Source organism: Bubalus kerabau, chromosome 4 (assembly GCF_029407905.1).
Source record: "Bubalus kerabau isolate K-KA32 ecotype Philippines breed swamp buffalo chromosome 4, PCC_UOA_SB_1v2, whole genome shotgun sequence".
NCBI classification, from domain to species: Eukaryota; Metazoa; Chordata; class Mammalia; order Artiodactyla; family Bovidae; genus Bubalus; species Bubalus kerabau.
Genome location: NC_073627.1, coordinates 74,599,136 through 74,613,095, shown reverse-complemented (window position 1 = coordinate 74,613,095; position 13,960 = coordinate 74,599,136). Strand labels below are relative to the sequence as shown.

At 45.3% G+C, this 13,960-nt stretch overlaps 1 long non-coding RNA gene across 6 annotated transcripts; it reads left to right on the top strand.

Annotated features, from left to right (window-relative positions):
- The first annotated feature begins 867 nt into the window (after positions 1-867).
- On the top strand, positions 868-13,395 carry LOC129651471 (uncharacterized). 6 transcript variants are annotated; one of them, XR_008714160.1, is made up of 6 exons: positions 868-984; positions 1,277-1,708; positions 3,477-3,776; positions 8,488-8,609; positions 9,807-10,004; positions 13,014-13,395. It is a non-coding gene; the product is annotated as an uncharacterized LOC129651471 (long non-coding RNA). The 6 variants fall into 6 exon arrangements; XR_008714161.1 differs by having other exon boundaries at positions 979-1,097; XR_008714163.1 differs by lacking the exons at positions 1,277-1,708; positions 3,477-3,776 and having other exon boundaries at positions 888-984.
- The last annotated feature ends 565 nt before the right edge of the window (positions 13,396-13,960 follow it).

Here is a 13,960-nt window from a genome sequence, read left to right as displayed (position 1 = left end):
TGCCTGCCAATGCAGGAGATGTAAGAGGTTCGATCCCTGGGTCGAGGAGATCCCCTGGAGAAGAAAATGGCAACCCACTTCAGTATTCCTGCCTGGAGAATCCCATGGGCAGAGGAGCTAGAGTCCATGGAGTTGCAAAGAGCTGGATATGAGTGAAGCAACTAAGCCAAGGCCACAAGTGTGAGGCCTTGCTCTAGGGCCACAGAAGCTGAGCCCAGAAAGAAGGTCATCTCCGGAACTGACAACCCCTTTGTAACTGTTGCCAAAAGCCCCCCTGATTATCACCAGCAGGTTTCCTGATCCCATATTAGTCAAAAATGCCTGCCCCCACTACTCACCCTATAGCATCCTAACCTGTCACCTAAGGCCACTCTTTCAGCAGGAATTTTCTCTGTCTTGAGGCTATAAAAACTGGCTGCTGCTGCTGCTGCTAAGTCACTCCAGTCATGTCCGACTCTGTGACCCTATAGACGGCAGTCCACCAGGCTCCTCTGTCCCTGGGATTCTCCAGGCAAGAATACTGGAGTGGGTTGCCATTTCCTGGCTACTAACCCATGAAAAGTGTCGGCTCTTCCATGAGCCACCCGCTGTCCTAACGGTGTCCTGTTGATTCTCCCTGATCTGTCAGGAGTTCGACCCACTGGGCTCTCAGCGCCCAAGTTATCTCTGCTCGCTGTTCTTAGTAATCTCACTCCTTTCTGCAATACTCCATGTCTGGGAATTCTTTTCCAGCTCATGTTCAGACTGCCACGACATTTAACTCTAGTCCGAATCACCTGGAAGGCTTATTAAAACAGAATGCTTGGGCCTCATCCTAGGGTTTTTGACTCAATCTGGGTGGGGCTCCCTAATTTGTATTTTTAACAAGTTTCTAGCTGATGCTGGTCAGGAGGACCACACTTTAAGAATCAGAGGAGTAGAGGAACGCTCTTGTTTTTATTAGGTCTGAAAAATTTCAACTCTGGACAGACGTCAGGACTAAATGTAAGTTGTCTCCGTTCTCAACCGAAGCTGATTCTGCCTGCAGGGGCCATTCGGCAAGGTCTAGAAACATTTTTGATTGTCTTGGAATCAGGATGTGTTGCTCCCTGCCTCTAGTAAGTAGATGCCTGAGATGCTGTTCAACATTTGAAAATGCCCAGGACACTCCTCACTACAAAGAATTATCTTGTTTAGAATATCACTGGAAAAAGCCGAGGTTCTTTCAAAGATTTTTTTATGTGGATCATTTTTAAAGTCTTTATTGAACTTATTACGATATTGCTTCTGTTTCTAGGTTTTGATTTTTTTGGATCTGAACCCACAACTGCTGCACTGGGAGGCAAGGTCCCAAGCACAGGACTGCCAGGGAAGACCAGAGAAACCCTGCTCTAAGTGATCCAACTGGGCAAGACTTGGATTTGTATAAAAATGGTGGACGTTGGAATACACCTCAGGGGATGATTGATGTTGACTTTTCATTTCCAGGAAGGAAAAGATCCTCAAAAACTACCTAACATTCTCTGAAGCTAGATTCTGCTCCTTGCTCCTGGACCTCACTCAAGGATGAGCAAGACAGTTACGCCTCTCAGGAAGCTTGCAGATCTCAGATCCCAGGGCAGCCGCCCAACAAAGCACCAGAGCTGGCTCCCAGCGGGGCATATTCCCAGAGCAACATCCATCCGGGATCCGCATCCGGCAGGCCTTGCTCTAGCTTAGGATGGCATAGGTGTTGATTACACTGTGTTCCCATTCTCTGCTTCCAACCCATGGGCTAATGAATGAGGGCAGTCCTTGTGGGTTCTGATTAGAATCTTCACATATCCGTCCCTAAATTTGCAGAATATCATAAGCCAGAAAGACTGTGTGTGTGTGTGTGTGTGTGGTGAGAACCACATATTCGAACCATTCCCTATTTCTGCACCTCATCCTGCCAATTACAATCTGCTTGGTGGTGTGAAACTGACAGCCCGCAGCAGTGATGGAGACAGGAGAAGGATGAACAAGGGCTTTGTGCATTCTCAGCTTTAGAGAGAATGTTCAGTGGGGCGGACAGGCATGTAACTGGCAGGTTTAGGAATCAGTAAAAACCAAGAACTGGAAGTCCTAATTTATCGTCTGTTTCAGTACAAGGCTAGACACAGGCTATTTAATATAATGCATTGTTTACAAGTGGAGGAGAGTGGAAGTTATTGATGCATTACAAATGCAGGCAAATGCATCTCATAAGCCAAGGGGTGGGTAATAACAATTGCAGGAGACTAAATTTGACTTTAATCCCCTGAAGAATGGCATGCATACAGCTTAAAATGATAAAAGCTGGAGGGGGTGTGGGGAGAGGGAAGGAGGGAGGGAGGAGATCAAGGGAGACAGAAGGAGACAGAGTGGGTGGGTGGGGGGAGAGAGACAGAAAAAGAGAAATGAGAGCTGGCTTTCTCCTGGGATTATGCATTTCTCGATTAGGAAATAGAGTGGAAATTGAAGGAAAGATTTTTTTAAACCTTGTTTGGATAAACAAGCATCACGCTTGGCAGAGTGTTTTCAGTAGCAGGTCTGGCGTCATGGTCAAGCAGCTTGGAGTGATTTAAAGACCTGCCAATCCCTTAGATAACCCCCAAAGGCAGAAACAGAAAACAAGTCTTCGTTTGATCAGTGCGTGTAGGCTGTTCTGCGTCCCCCATCCCGGGGTCATTAGCGCCACAGCCTCACTGGCTGGGTGTAAACAAACTTGCCCAGCCTTTGTGGTTAAAATTCCCCACTGTTGACACTTAGTGCCCAATGCTTTGGACATGGTCGATGTCCTGTGAACGTTGGCTGAGTGGACATGGGGTGATGTAGATGCCCATAAAGAAGTGATATAGCTAGACTCCATATTTCAGAGTGCCTGCAGGGAATATGGGTTTGGAGTCAGTAAAATTGAGTCTACCCCTCACCCACACTGAAATCTCCTCTGCCATATTATTGACTGCAGCTGCTGCTGCTTAGTCACTCAGTCGTGTCCAACTCTTTGAGATCCCATGGACTGTAGCCTGTCAGGCTCCTCTGTCCATGGGATTCTCCAGGCAAGAACACTGGAGTGGGTTGCCATTTCCTTCTCCAGGGGATCTTTCCGACCCAGGGATTGAACCCACATCTCCTGCATTGGCAGGCAGATTCTTTACCACAGAGCCATCTAGGAAGCCCACTGTGTGGCAAGCACTGTGCTAAAACATCCATGTAGCGTCTCTCTCTTTATGCTCCTCTCCCACTTAGGAGGCAGCAAGCATCATTTATTTTTAAAGATGTGGAGATTGAGGCATGGAGAGTTTTCACAGCTGGTGCTGCTGGGGGAGGCTGGCTCTGCAGGGCATCCTTGTCACTGTTGAGGATGTTCTTCATGTGGACCTGAAGCTGGCCTCCCATTCCCACCCAGCAGTCCCCACGGGCTAGTGTGCCCGATGCCGGATTTCCACTATCAACACGGCTCACATTTGCCTGGTTTATGGATATGTTTGCAGTGCACCATCTGCCTTTTCTGGTGATCCAGTGGCAAACAGAGGGAGAAAGAAGACTGGCACTGAAGATCTTCCTATGAGAGCTCTCTGAGTGTGGAGCCAAGTGCGTCCAACCTGGGTCCTGGAGCACGGAGGCCCTGCTCATCACTGCAAGAAGCCAGTGTTTGTGGATCAGTCCAGGAGAAAGAAATGAACTTACTCTGGAGAACAAACAGTGGTCTCAGTGACCCCATCTGTGTGCTTAAGCCGGTTGAATCCTGAAGGGAGCCAGTAACGTCACCTCTCTAGGCGAACGCCAATCTGGTAGGTCCTCAGAGAACATTCGTTGAGTATCTCATCAGACAGCATTCTGGCTGATGGTTGTGCTGCCAGCCCGTGTCCTCAGAAAGGCTAAGCCTGGAGAAAGAAAACATTTTTTATTTGGAAGAATGATCTTGACCACTTGCCTCAGACTTTGGGTAATTAGACCTCACCATCTGAAATACTATTTCCTTGCAGCTGGTTTGTATTTTGGGGCTTTGTGTCTTCTGGGTGTTTGCCCTTGAGGCACGATGGGGCTCATCCCTAGTTTTCTATGGGAACCTGTGGGCAAGTCAGCTCCTCTCTCTGGGATGTGTAAGACTTCCCTGGATGTTTCAAAGAGAGAAGCTGAACTATTCCGTAGTTGGCAAGCCCTGTCCATTTTGATTATTTCCTTTCCTTTCTGAGAGCCAGTTCTTTTTCTGTTTTTTTTTTTTTTTTTTTTTTTTTTATTGGACTACAGTTGATTTATAATGTGTTAGTTTCTGCTGCACACCAAAATGAATCATATATATATGTATATACACACATATATCCACTCTTTTTTTAGATTCTTTCCCCATGTAGATCATTGCAGAGCACTGAGCAGAGTCCCTTGTGCTATTGACATGTGTGTGAGCAGTCAGGCAAGTTCGACTTTTTGCAACCCCATGGACTATAGTCCGCCAGGCTCCTCTCTTCATGAAATTTTCCAGGCAAGAATATTGGAGTGAGTTGCCATTTCTTTCTCCAGGGGATCTTCCCAACCCAGGGATTGAACTTGCGTTTCTTGCATCACCTGCGTTGGCAGGAGGGTTCTTTACCAGCTGAGCCAGTGGGGAAATGCTGTTGACATATGTGTGTATGTGTTAGTCACTTAGTCATGTACGACTCTTTGCGACCCCATAGGCTGGAGCCCACCAGGCTCCTCTGTCGGTGGAATTCTCTAGGCAAGAATACTGGAGTGGGTTGCAATTCCCTTCACCAGGGGATCTTCCCGACCCAGGAATGAACCCGGGCCTCCTGCATTGCAGGCAGATTCTTTACTGTTTGAGCCACCAGGGAAACCCCTATTGACATATACATACTACTATATATATATGTAAAATAGATAACTAATAAGGACCTACTGTAGAGCCAGTTCTTCTAATTGCACCTTTTCACAGTCTAACAGGCTTGAAAAATTAGAGGCATCTTTGTCCTCGCTCCTGACTCTTATATCCAACCAACTGTCCTTTCTAGTGACTTTATCTCGGAAGTGTCTCCTAGCTAGGCCAGTCTGGCCTTCATGATTACTCACTCATGCAATGGCAGGAAGCTCTGAACTGGTTTTGTTGCCCGAAGCTCTCAATCCAGTTTGCCCCTGCCCCGGCAGAGAGCTTCCAAATGCAGTGTTTACTTGGTGACAATGAGCAGAACACCTTTTACCAAGGAACGATGAGGGAGGTGCGATGGAGCTTTGTGATAGTATTGGTGCGTGATAAGGGATGCAGACATCGTGGTAGCTGGATCATTTAATGAGCACCTACTGTGTGTCAGACTGCTTCAAATGCTAGTCAAACATAATTTATTTTTTTTTTTTAATTTCTTGATAGGGATCATTTTCAAAGTCTTTCGTTTCTGTTTTATGCTTTGGTTTTCTGGCCACAAGGCATGCAGGATACCTGACCAGGGAATGAACCCTCACCTCCCGCATTGGAAGGCAAAGTCTTAACCACTGGACTGCCAGGGAAGTCCCCACAATTTCTAATCTTTGTTAACGGGCTTGATGCCTCTATTATCATCTCAGTGGTAAAGAAGCCTCCTGCCAATGCAGGAGACATGGGTTTGATCCCTGGGTGAGGAAGATCCCCTGGAGAAGGGAATGGCACTCACCCCAGTATTCTTGCCTGGAGAATTCCATGGACAGAGGAGACTGGTGGGCTACAGTCCATGGGGTTGCAAAGAGCCGGACACAACTGAACGACCAACACTTTCACCTTTTTATGGGACCATCAGATGTATTTTGTTTTTCTCTTTTTTAAAGATATTTTTTGGCCACATCACATAGCATATGGGATCTTAGTTCCCTGACCAGGGATAGGATCTACCCCCCTTGCCTTAGCAGCACAGAATCTTAACCACTGAACTTCCAGGGAAATCCCCATCATGTGTATTTTAATACAAATACTGTTTTATAGATGCAGGGTCCAAACTTTCCTGCAGGATTATAACAAGGTTGCTCAGATTGAGATCTAAACCAAATCAGGGGGAAAATATTCTTTTATTTACATACATTTGATCATCAAATACAGTTTCCGCCTATGGTAACCCACCCTCAACCAATCCTTAGAAAGTGAAAGTCTATAAAGGCAAAAAAATATGATTTGTTTTTTAAAGCTCATGTATCCTTGAAATGTTTCAGTTCTTAATTGAGTTCTTGATACAATAGCAGTGTTTTACTATAGTCAGAATGCAAGGAGAATCCAGTTTGGTTGGGGCAAATCTGGTAAATTTGTTCTAACACAACAGAGAATGTGAAATGGTCAAAGAATCAAATCTAGTGGACTTCTCTGGTGGTCCAGTGGTTAAGAATCCACCTGCCAATGCAAGGAACACAGGTTTGATCCCTGGTCTATGAAGATTCCACGTGCTGTGGGGCAACTAAGCCCATGTGCCCAAACTACTGAGCCTGAGCACCCTAGAGCCTGTGCTCGGCAACAAGAGAAGCCACCGTCATGATAAGACCGTGCACCGCAACTAGGGAGTAACCCCATCCGCCACAGCTAGAGAAAACCCACTTACAGCAACGAGGACCCAGCACAACCGAATAGGAAACGAATATATAACATTTAAATTTTTTTTAAAAAAGAATCAAATCTAGGGCTACTGTTGGCAGAGAGGGTGTGCCAGAAGTAGCAAGCCAGCAATGATTTTGCAGAGGTGGGAAAGAGAAACATTTCTATGTGGATTTGCAAAAGTTATTATTCTATCAAAAGGAGCAAGCTTCTAAATGTCCTATCTTTCTTGAGGATTTTTTTTGGGGGCAACCCAGAGGTTTCAGACGGGTATTCAGGGAGAGACAGAAAGCCACAGTCATGGAGGAGAAAAAGCCAGTCCCATGGTGATAAATGGCTGGCAAATAGGCATTCAACAGAGAGCCCTGGGAGAAAAGCAAGCACTCTTCTGTAAGTACAATACATGAAGACTCTTTAGAAAACCTGAGGCTAAGAGACAGACATTTTCTGAAATTAGTGGTAATGATGCTGATATCAGGAAATAACCATTCCAGCACAGAATGGCCTGGAACAAGAACAGCCTGAGATGCAGAGGATCGGCCGAACCGGGATCACACGAGAAGAAAATCCCCACAGGACCAGACAGAGTCAGTTCCCGTCACCTTTGAAGAAGGCTTTTCACCCGTTTTCCAATGAGGGGAGATTGGAAGTGAGCATCAGAACCCTGCTGTACACTTCTTATCGTTGTCCCTTGTATAATTGTATTTAAGTTAACTGTACAGGAAACTCTGCAGCTCTTATTCCACGAGTCGGACTCCATTCCATCTTTTTGTTGTCTTCATTAATGCCCCGAGTGAGACAGCCACTTCAGGTGTCCTTGTACACTGATTTGTGGACCAGCTGGAACCTTCTGACTTCTGCACGTGAAATTCTGGTCCAAGCATGGTCCTCATGGAAGTTGGACTTAGCCTGGAATATTCCTTCTGAGTGTGCTGCACCTCCCCAGACCACTGTTTAAAAAATGGCAATTTAGTTGCAACTTCCTGTCTTGATGGATTGGATTCCTTTTTTTCCTTTTTTTTTTTTTTAAAGTTGTAGTTAATTTACAATGTTTTGCCAATCTCTTCTGTATAGCAAAGAGACTCAGTTGTACACATATATACATTCTTTTTTAATATTCTTTTCTGTTATGGTTTATCAGAGAATGCTGAGTGATAATTCCCTGTTATTAAAATCCCCATACGGTGGGACTTTGCTGTTTATCTATTCTAAATGTAATAGTCTGTTCGTAACTCCCAATCCATCCCTCTCCCTCCTCCACCCCTTGGCAACCACAAGTCTGTTCTCTCCCTCTATGAGTCTGTCTCTGTTTTGTCTTTGAGTTCATTTGTGCCATATTTTAGATTCCACATGTAAGTGATATCATATGGTATTTGTCATTCTCTTTCTGACTTACTTCACTTATAACTCTCTGGCTGTACCCATGTTGCTGCAAACAGCATTCTTTTTATGGCTGAGTCTTATTCCATTTGTACATATGCACCACATCTTCTTTATCCATTCATCTGTTGATGGACATTTAGGTTGTTCCCATGTCTTAGCTATTCTGAGAAGTGCTGCTAACGAACATAGAGGTGCATGTATCTTATTGAATTATAGTTTTGTCCAGGTATATTTCCAGGAGTAGAATTGCTGGATCATATGGTAATTCAATTTTTAGTTTTCCGAGAAACCTCCATACTGTTTTCCATAGTGGCTGCACAAATTTACATTCCTTCCAACAGTGTAGGAGGGTTGCCTTTACTTCACAGCTTTTCTAGGATTTGTTATTTGTAGACTTTTTATTGGTGGCCATTCTGACCGGTGTGAGGTGGTACCTCATTGTAGTTTTCATTTGCCTTTGTTTAATAATTAGTGATGCTGAGCATCTTTTCCTGTGCCTACTGGCCATATGTATGTCTTCTTTAGAGCTGCCTCAATAGATTTCTGGGGCCCACCAGCCTTTTTGTTTTTTCCAGCTATTTCTTAAAGCTCCTAAAAATCTCCGGAGATGAATGCAGGAGTGGGGAGACATATACTGATCAAGTTCCTCAAATGGTTTTGCTCTTGAATAGAAAGTAAGAAGAGAAAAGGCCAGTAGGTAAGTAATCAGACTGACACTGGGAAGTGGGTAGAGCCTTCTGCAATGATTGTATATATATATAGGCCTCCCTGATATCTCAGTTGGTAAAGAATCTGCTGCAATGCAGGAGACCCCGATGCAATTCCTGGATCGGGAAGATCCACTGGAGAAGGGATATATGCTGTGCTTAGTTGCTCAGTCCTGTCCAACTCTTTGCGACCCCAGGGACTGTAGCCCACCAGGTTTCTCCGTCCATGGGGATTCTCCAGGCAAGAATACTGGAGTGGGTTGCCATGCCCTCCTTCAACCGATCTTCCTGTCCCAGGGATCAAACTCAGGTCTCCCACATTGCAGGTGGATTCTTTACCATCTGAGCCACCAGGTAAACTCAATGCAATGATAATGCAGCAGCCTAAACTTGAGCAGAGAACGTCTACATCTGGCTGCCTGTCAGCTGCCGGCTCTTGAGGTACAACCCTTGAAGCTTATTAAAGCAATCAGTCTTTTGAGTTGCTAAATCTTCCCTCCCAGTGCTTGTTTACACACCCTGGTACAGAGCAGTTGCTTGGCTAAGGGCTGCCCTGTACCAGCCCATGTTCCCCTGTGTCACTGCCTCAGAAGCCAGCATCCTTGGTGGCTTCCCTGTATGGAGGCACTTGACTTATGTTTCTCCACCAATTTTTTCTGGGGAGGATGAAGGGTGGGAAACATGAAGATGGATGAGGGTAGACTCATTTTCCCTGAAGTAAGAACAAGCTGCCTCTTATTTGTTAATTTTTAATACTTATTCATTTATTTGGCTCTACTGAGTCTTAGTGGCAGCATTCGGGATTTTTAGTTGCAGCATGTGGGATCTAGTTCCCTGACCAGGGACTGAACCCAGGCTCCCTGCATTGGGAGCCTAGAGTCTTAGCCACTGGCCACCAGGCAAGTTCTGCTTTTTATTTTTAATTAGTTGTTCTTTGGCCTGGCTTCTGGGGCAAAATATGCTATTCGTCCATCATGTTCTGAGTCACCATTGATTTTCTGGATCATTTCAGGTGGGATCCCTTCCTTAGCCTCTGTTGGGATATCTGTAAATTGGAAATTTCCAGGTCATTTTTCTGTATTGTTCTTAGGGATATAGAAAACCCAGTAAGGCTGTGTTCTACACGGTAAAATAAGTATTGGGGTGGGGGAAGAGTCTAGACTCAACTTTCTGTGATGTTTTCATAGATGCGAAAGGCAACTTGAGAATATTTACACCTTGGCACCTTCTATCACGGAGCTTCCCTGGTGAGTCAGCAGTAAAGAATCTGCCTCTAATGCAGTAGACCTGGGTTTGATCCCTCAGATGGGAAGATCCCCTGGAGAAGGAAATGACAACCCATTCCAGCATTCTTGCCTGGGACATCCCATGGACAGAGGAGCCTGGTAAGCTGCAGTTCATGGGGTTGCAAAAGAATCAGACACGACTTGGTGACTAAAACAACCACCTTCTATCACATGTGACAGAACTACAGTATAGGACGTGACAGAGGTCCTAAAGGACTCCATGGCTGGCTGCCTCTAGGACTCAAAGTCTCCAATTCTGAAACCATGCCCGTCCCCCATTATACCTTGCTCTTTCCGCATTGCCTTTGTTTAAGGTACCTCGTCAATTCTCAAATCTTAGACCTTTAGGCTCCTGGGTGCACCACTCAAAAGAAATCATTCTATGTAGATGTGAATGTAATTAAAGTTGCTTTTCTTAACAATGTGGTAAGATTGACATTTTAGCAGCTTAAGTCCTTTTTTTCCCCCTGACAGATTATTTTCTTTATTCAGATAAAGCCTGTGTTCTATTTTGAATGCTGGGAGAAGGCAGATTTTTTTTCATTTAGAGTTTGAGGCAATTAGAGCTACGGATTAATTTCTCACATGAAGAGGAATGTTTTGTCTTCAAATCTGCACCTGCTCAACCCCCATTTCCAGAGAATCGTCGTAAGTTGTAGTACTAAAGAGGAAGAGGAAATACTTAGCAGGGTCAGAGGGAATCACTAACGGCAAATCAATAATGGAGTATTTCAGAACTCTAAAGAGATATGGCATAGTGTAATGGAAAATGGTGGGATCATTTAGGTGTGGTTTCACTTGTGTGGGGCTACTGGAAAGAGCCAGAACTGACCATCAAGCATCAAAGAACTATATGTCTTTTGTTGTTGTTTAGCCGCTAAGTCATACCCGACTGTTTCGTGACCCCCATGGACTATAGCCTGCCGGGTTCCTCTGTCCATGGGATATGTCTCTTAGTTCTTTCCAACAACAAATTCATGTGTGCCCTTTACCTCTCTGTGCCACTCTCAAAAGTGCTTCTCCTCTTATATTTCTGGTCTTTGTTAAGAGCATCTATGTCCTCAGCTAGCCACGCCAGAAATCTTGGGGCCATCTTTGATGACTCCTTATTCCTTTTACTCTATCATGGACCAGAGTTGACTTCTTTTTAAAATTATTTCTTTACTATTTATTATTTATGGCTGCACTGGGTCTTCACTGCTGTGCATGGGCTTTCTTTAGTTGCACTGAGTGCTGGCTACTCTTCATTGTGGTGGGCAAGCTTCTCATTGCATTGCTTTCTCTTGCCGTGGAACATGGCTGTAGGTGCTTGGGCTCAGTAGCTGGGGCATGTGGGTTCTAGGGTGTTCAGGCTTCAGAAGTTGCAGCACGCAGGCCTGATAGTTGAGGCTCGAGGGCTCTAGAGCCAGGCTTAGGAGTTGTGGGACATGTGCTTAGTTGCTCCGAGGCATTTGGGATCACCAGGGATTGAACCCATGTCCCCTGCATTGGCAGGCGGATTCTTATTCACTGCACAACCAGGGAAATCCAAGAGTCGGCTTCTTACCTAGCATCCATTCCTTCCCTCTCCCATTGCTCACAGCCTGCAGATTTCCTTTGAAGAATCACTTCCTTACTTTGTATTGCTATGCGGTTTGGATAGACTTTACCCTGCCCCTCACCCAAGGGATGGGCTCCTGATTAGACTCAGTCAGCAAAATTCTGTCTCATGTCACAGAGATTGGCTTAGAGGTCCAAGCCGTTCCCTGTATGGGCACTTCTTTACCCCAGAGTTTGGTTCCGTTTGATCCACGTGGAATAAATGCAGGACTTCTGTATGAGGGCTGGAGGAAGGAAAACCTGTTTGTTTTTTTTCCTTTGAATGAGGTGGTATGCAAATATGAGGTCTGGAAGGCGGAGCCCATTTTTCTACCATGAAGGTCAGCAAGCCGATACAGTTGCAGAAACCAGTAATAGAGAAACCAAGCACCACCCTCGGGGAGTTGGAGAATTCAGGTTTATTACATCGGCAGGCCCAGAGCTCTGAGCCCCACACAAAGGGGTTACAGAGTTTTTATAAACCTACTATAGTGGGTACCACAACTGCTAATAGGCTGGTTTAAACCACACGGTTTCACGCGCGTGGGAACAGCAGTCAAGATGAGGAGGGGGATGCCTCACCTTTACACGGACAGGCATGATTAAGCAGGTTTCCAGGGGCTGGGCAATTGCAAAGAGCAGGACAAGGGTGAGTGAGATAAGCTCCAGTTCCTAGTTTTGTAAATCCCTGCTTTCTGAGACTATGTGACCTACGTGATCCAGTAAGCTGAGTTACAGAGGCAGAAGGAGCAGGAGGTTATGTAAAACTTTAACTTTTCCTCTTCAATACAGACCATTCCTCCAGGAGAACAGAGCCAATGGATGATAGGGATGCAGAACCGGAGCCCAGGGTTTGTGTTTTTGTGACTGGTTAATTTCGTTTAGCGTGACATCTCAGGACTCGTCCATGTTGTAGCACGTGATAGAGTTTCCCTCCTTGTTAAGGCTGAAGAGCATCCCACTGTGTGTATACATTACCACATTTAGTTTATCTGTTTATTCGTCAATGGACACTTGGGTTGCTTCTACCACTTGGCGTTTGTGAATAATGCTGTTATTAACCTGAGTGTGCAAATATCTCTTCAAGATCTTGTTTTGAGTGTTTTGGATGAATTCCCCAAAGTGGAATTGCTGAACCTAAAAATAGTTCTATTTTTTATTTTTAACGAAACTCTATGCTGTTTTCCATCTGACTGCATCATTTTACAATCCCACCAACAGCGCACTAGGGTTTCATTTTCTCTACATCCTTGCCAACACTTGGTATTTTCTGGTTTTTGATGGTAGCCATTCCAATGGATGGGTTTCCCTGGTGGCTCAGTGGTAAAGAATCTGCCTGTAATACGGGAGATGTGGGTTCAATCCCTGGGTAGGGAAGATCCCGTGGAGGTGGAAATGGCAACTCACTCCAGTATTATTGCCTGGGAAATCCCTTGGTCAGGGGAGCCTCGTGGGCTATATTCTGTGGGATCACAAAGAGTTGAACATGACTGAGCAACTAACACTTTCTTTTCTTTCTTTCCTCCCCAGGAATACTGGAATGGGGGAGACAGTGATGTGTGTATTCTGAAGAAGTTTCTCAAGTAATTCTGATGCCCTCCTCCATCTGCATTTCTCACCCCAGGATCACCCCAAAGGAGATCCTGCATCTTCTTGTGTCTTTTGTACTTCTGTCCAAATTCTTCCCTATATTCTGACTATATTCAGTCTCTGCCTTTGCTGGTGTTGTTCCAGAATGTTCTTTTCCATATCAACCTTCTGTCACACCCCAGATCCTCCTGCTCACACCTAACATCCCCAAATATTCTCTTCTTTGCTCTGTCCCCAAATCTTCTTTCCTTCTCAACCCATGGTTAAAATAAAATTCACACCCCTCTTGGCCACCCCATTAACTTCCACTTGGGGACAGAAACTTTGCCTCGCTATCACTTGTTTACTTGCCTTCGGGTCCTACCAGGAGGTGAACCGTTAGAGGACCAGGGCTGTGTGGGTTTCATCTTTAGAGCTTTGCCAGGCACACACGGCGCTCAGCCACTAAGTGAGGGAATACATGCCTGAACACATCAGAGAGAATAAACTCCAGGAGACGTTTTATAAACCAGACAGTGCAGCAAAGATGGAAAGCATCATTTTTTTTTTTTTTTTTAGAAAGCATCATTGTTATTTATTTTATTTACTTATTCAGCTGTGTGGGTTCTTTGATCTTCATTGTGGCATGCGGGATCTAGTTCCCTGACCAGGCATTGAACTTGGGCCCCCTCCACTGGAAGCATGGAGTCTTAGCCACTGGACCATCAGGGAAGTCCCCAGGTGGAAAGCACTGTTGAAAGTGAAGTCACTCAGTTGTGTCCAGCTCTTTGCAACCCCATGAACTGTAGCCTACCAGGGTCCTCTGTCCATGGGATTTTCTAGGCAAGAATACTGGAGTGGGTTGCCATTTCCTTCTCCAGGGGATCTTCCCAACCCAGGGATTGAAC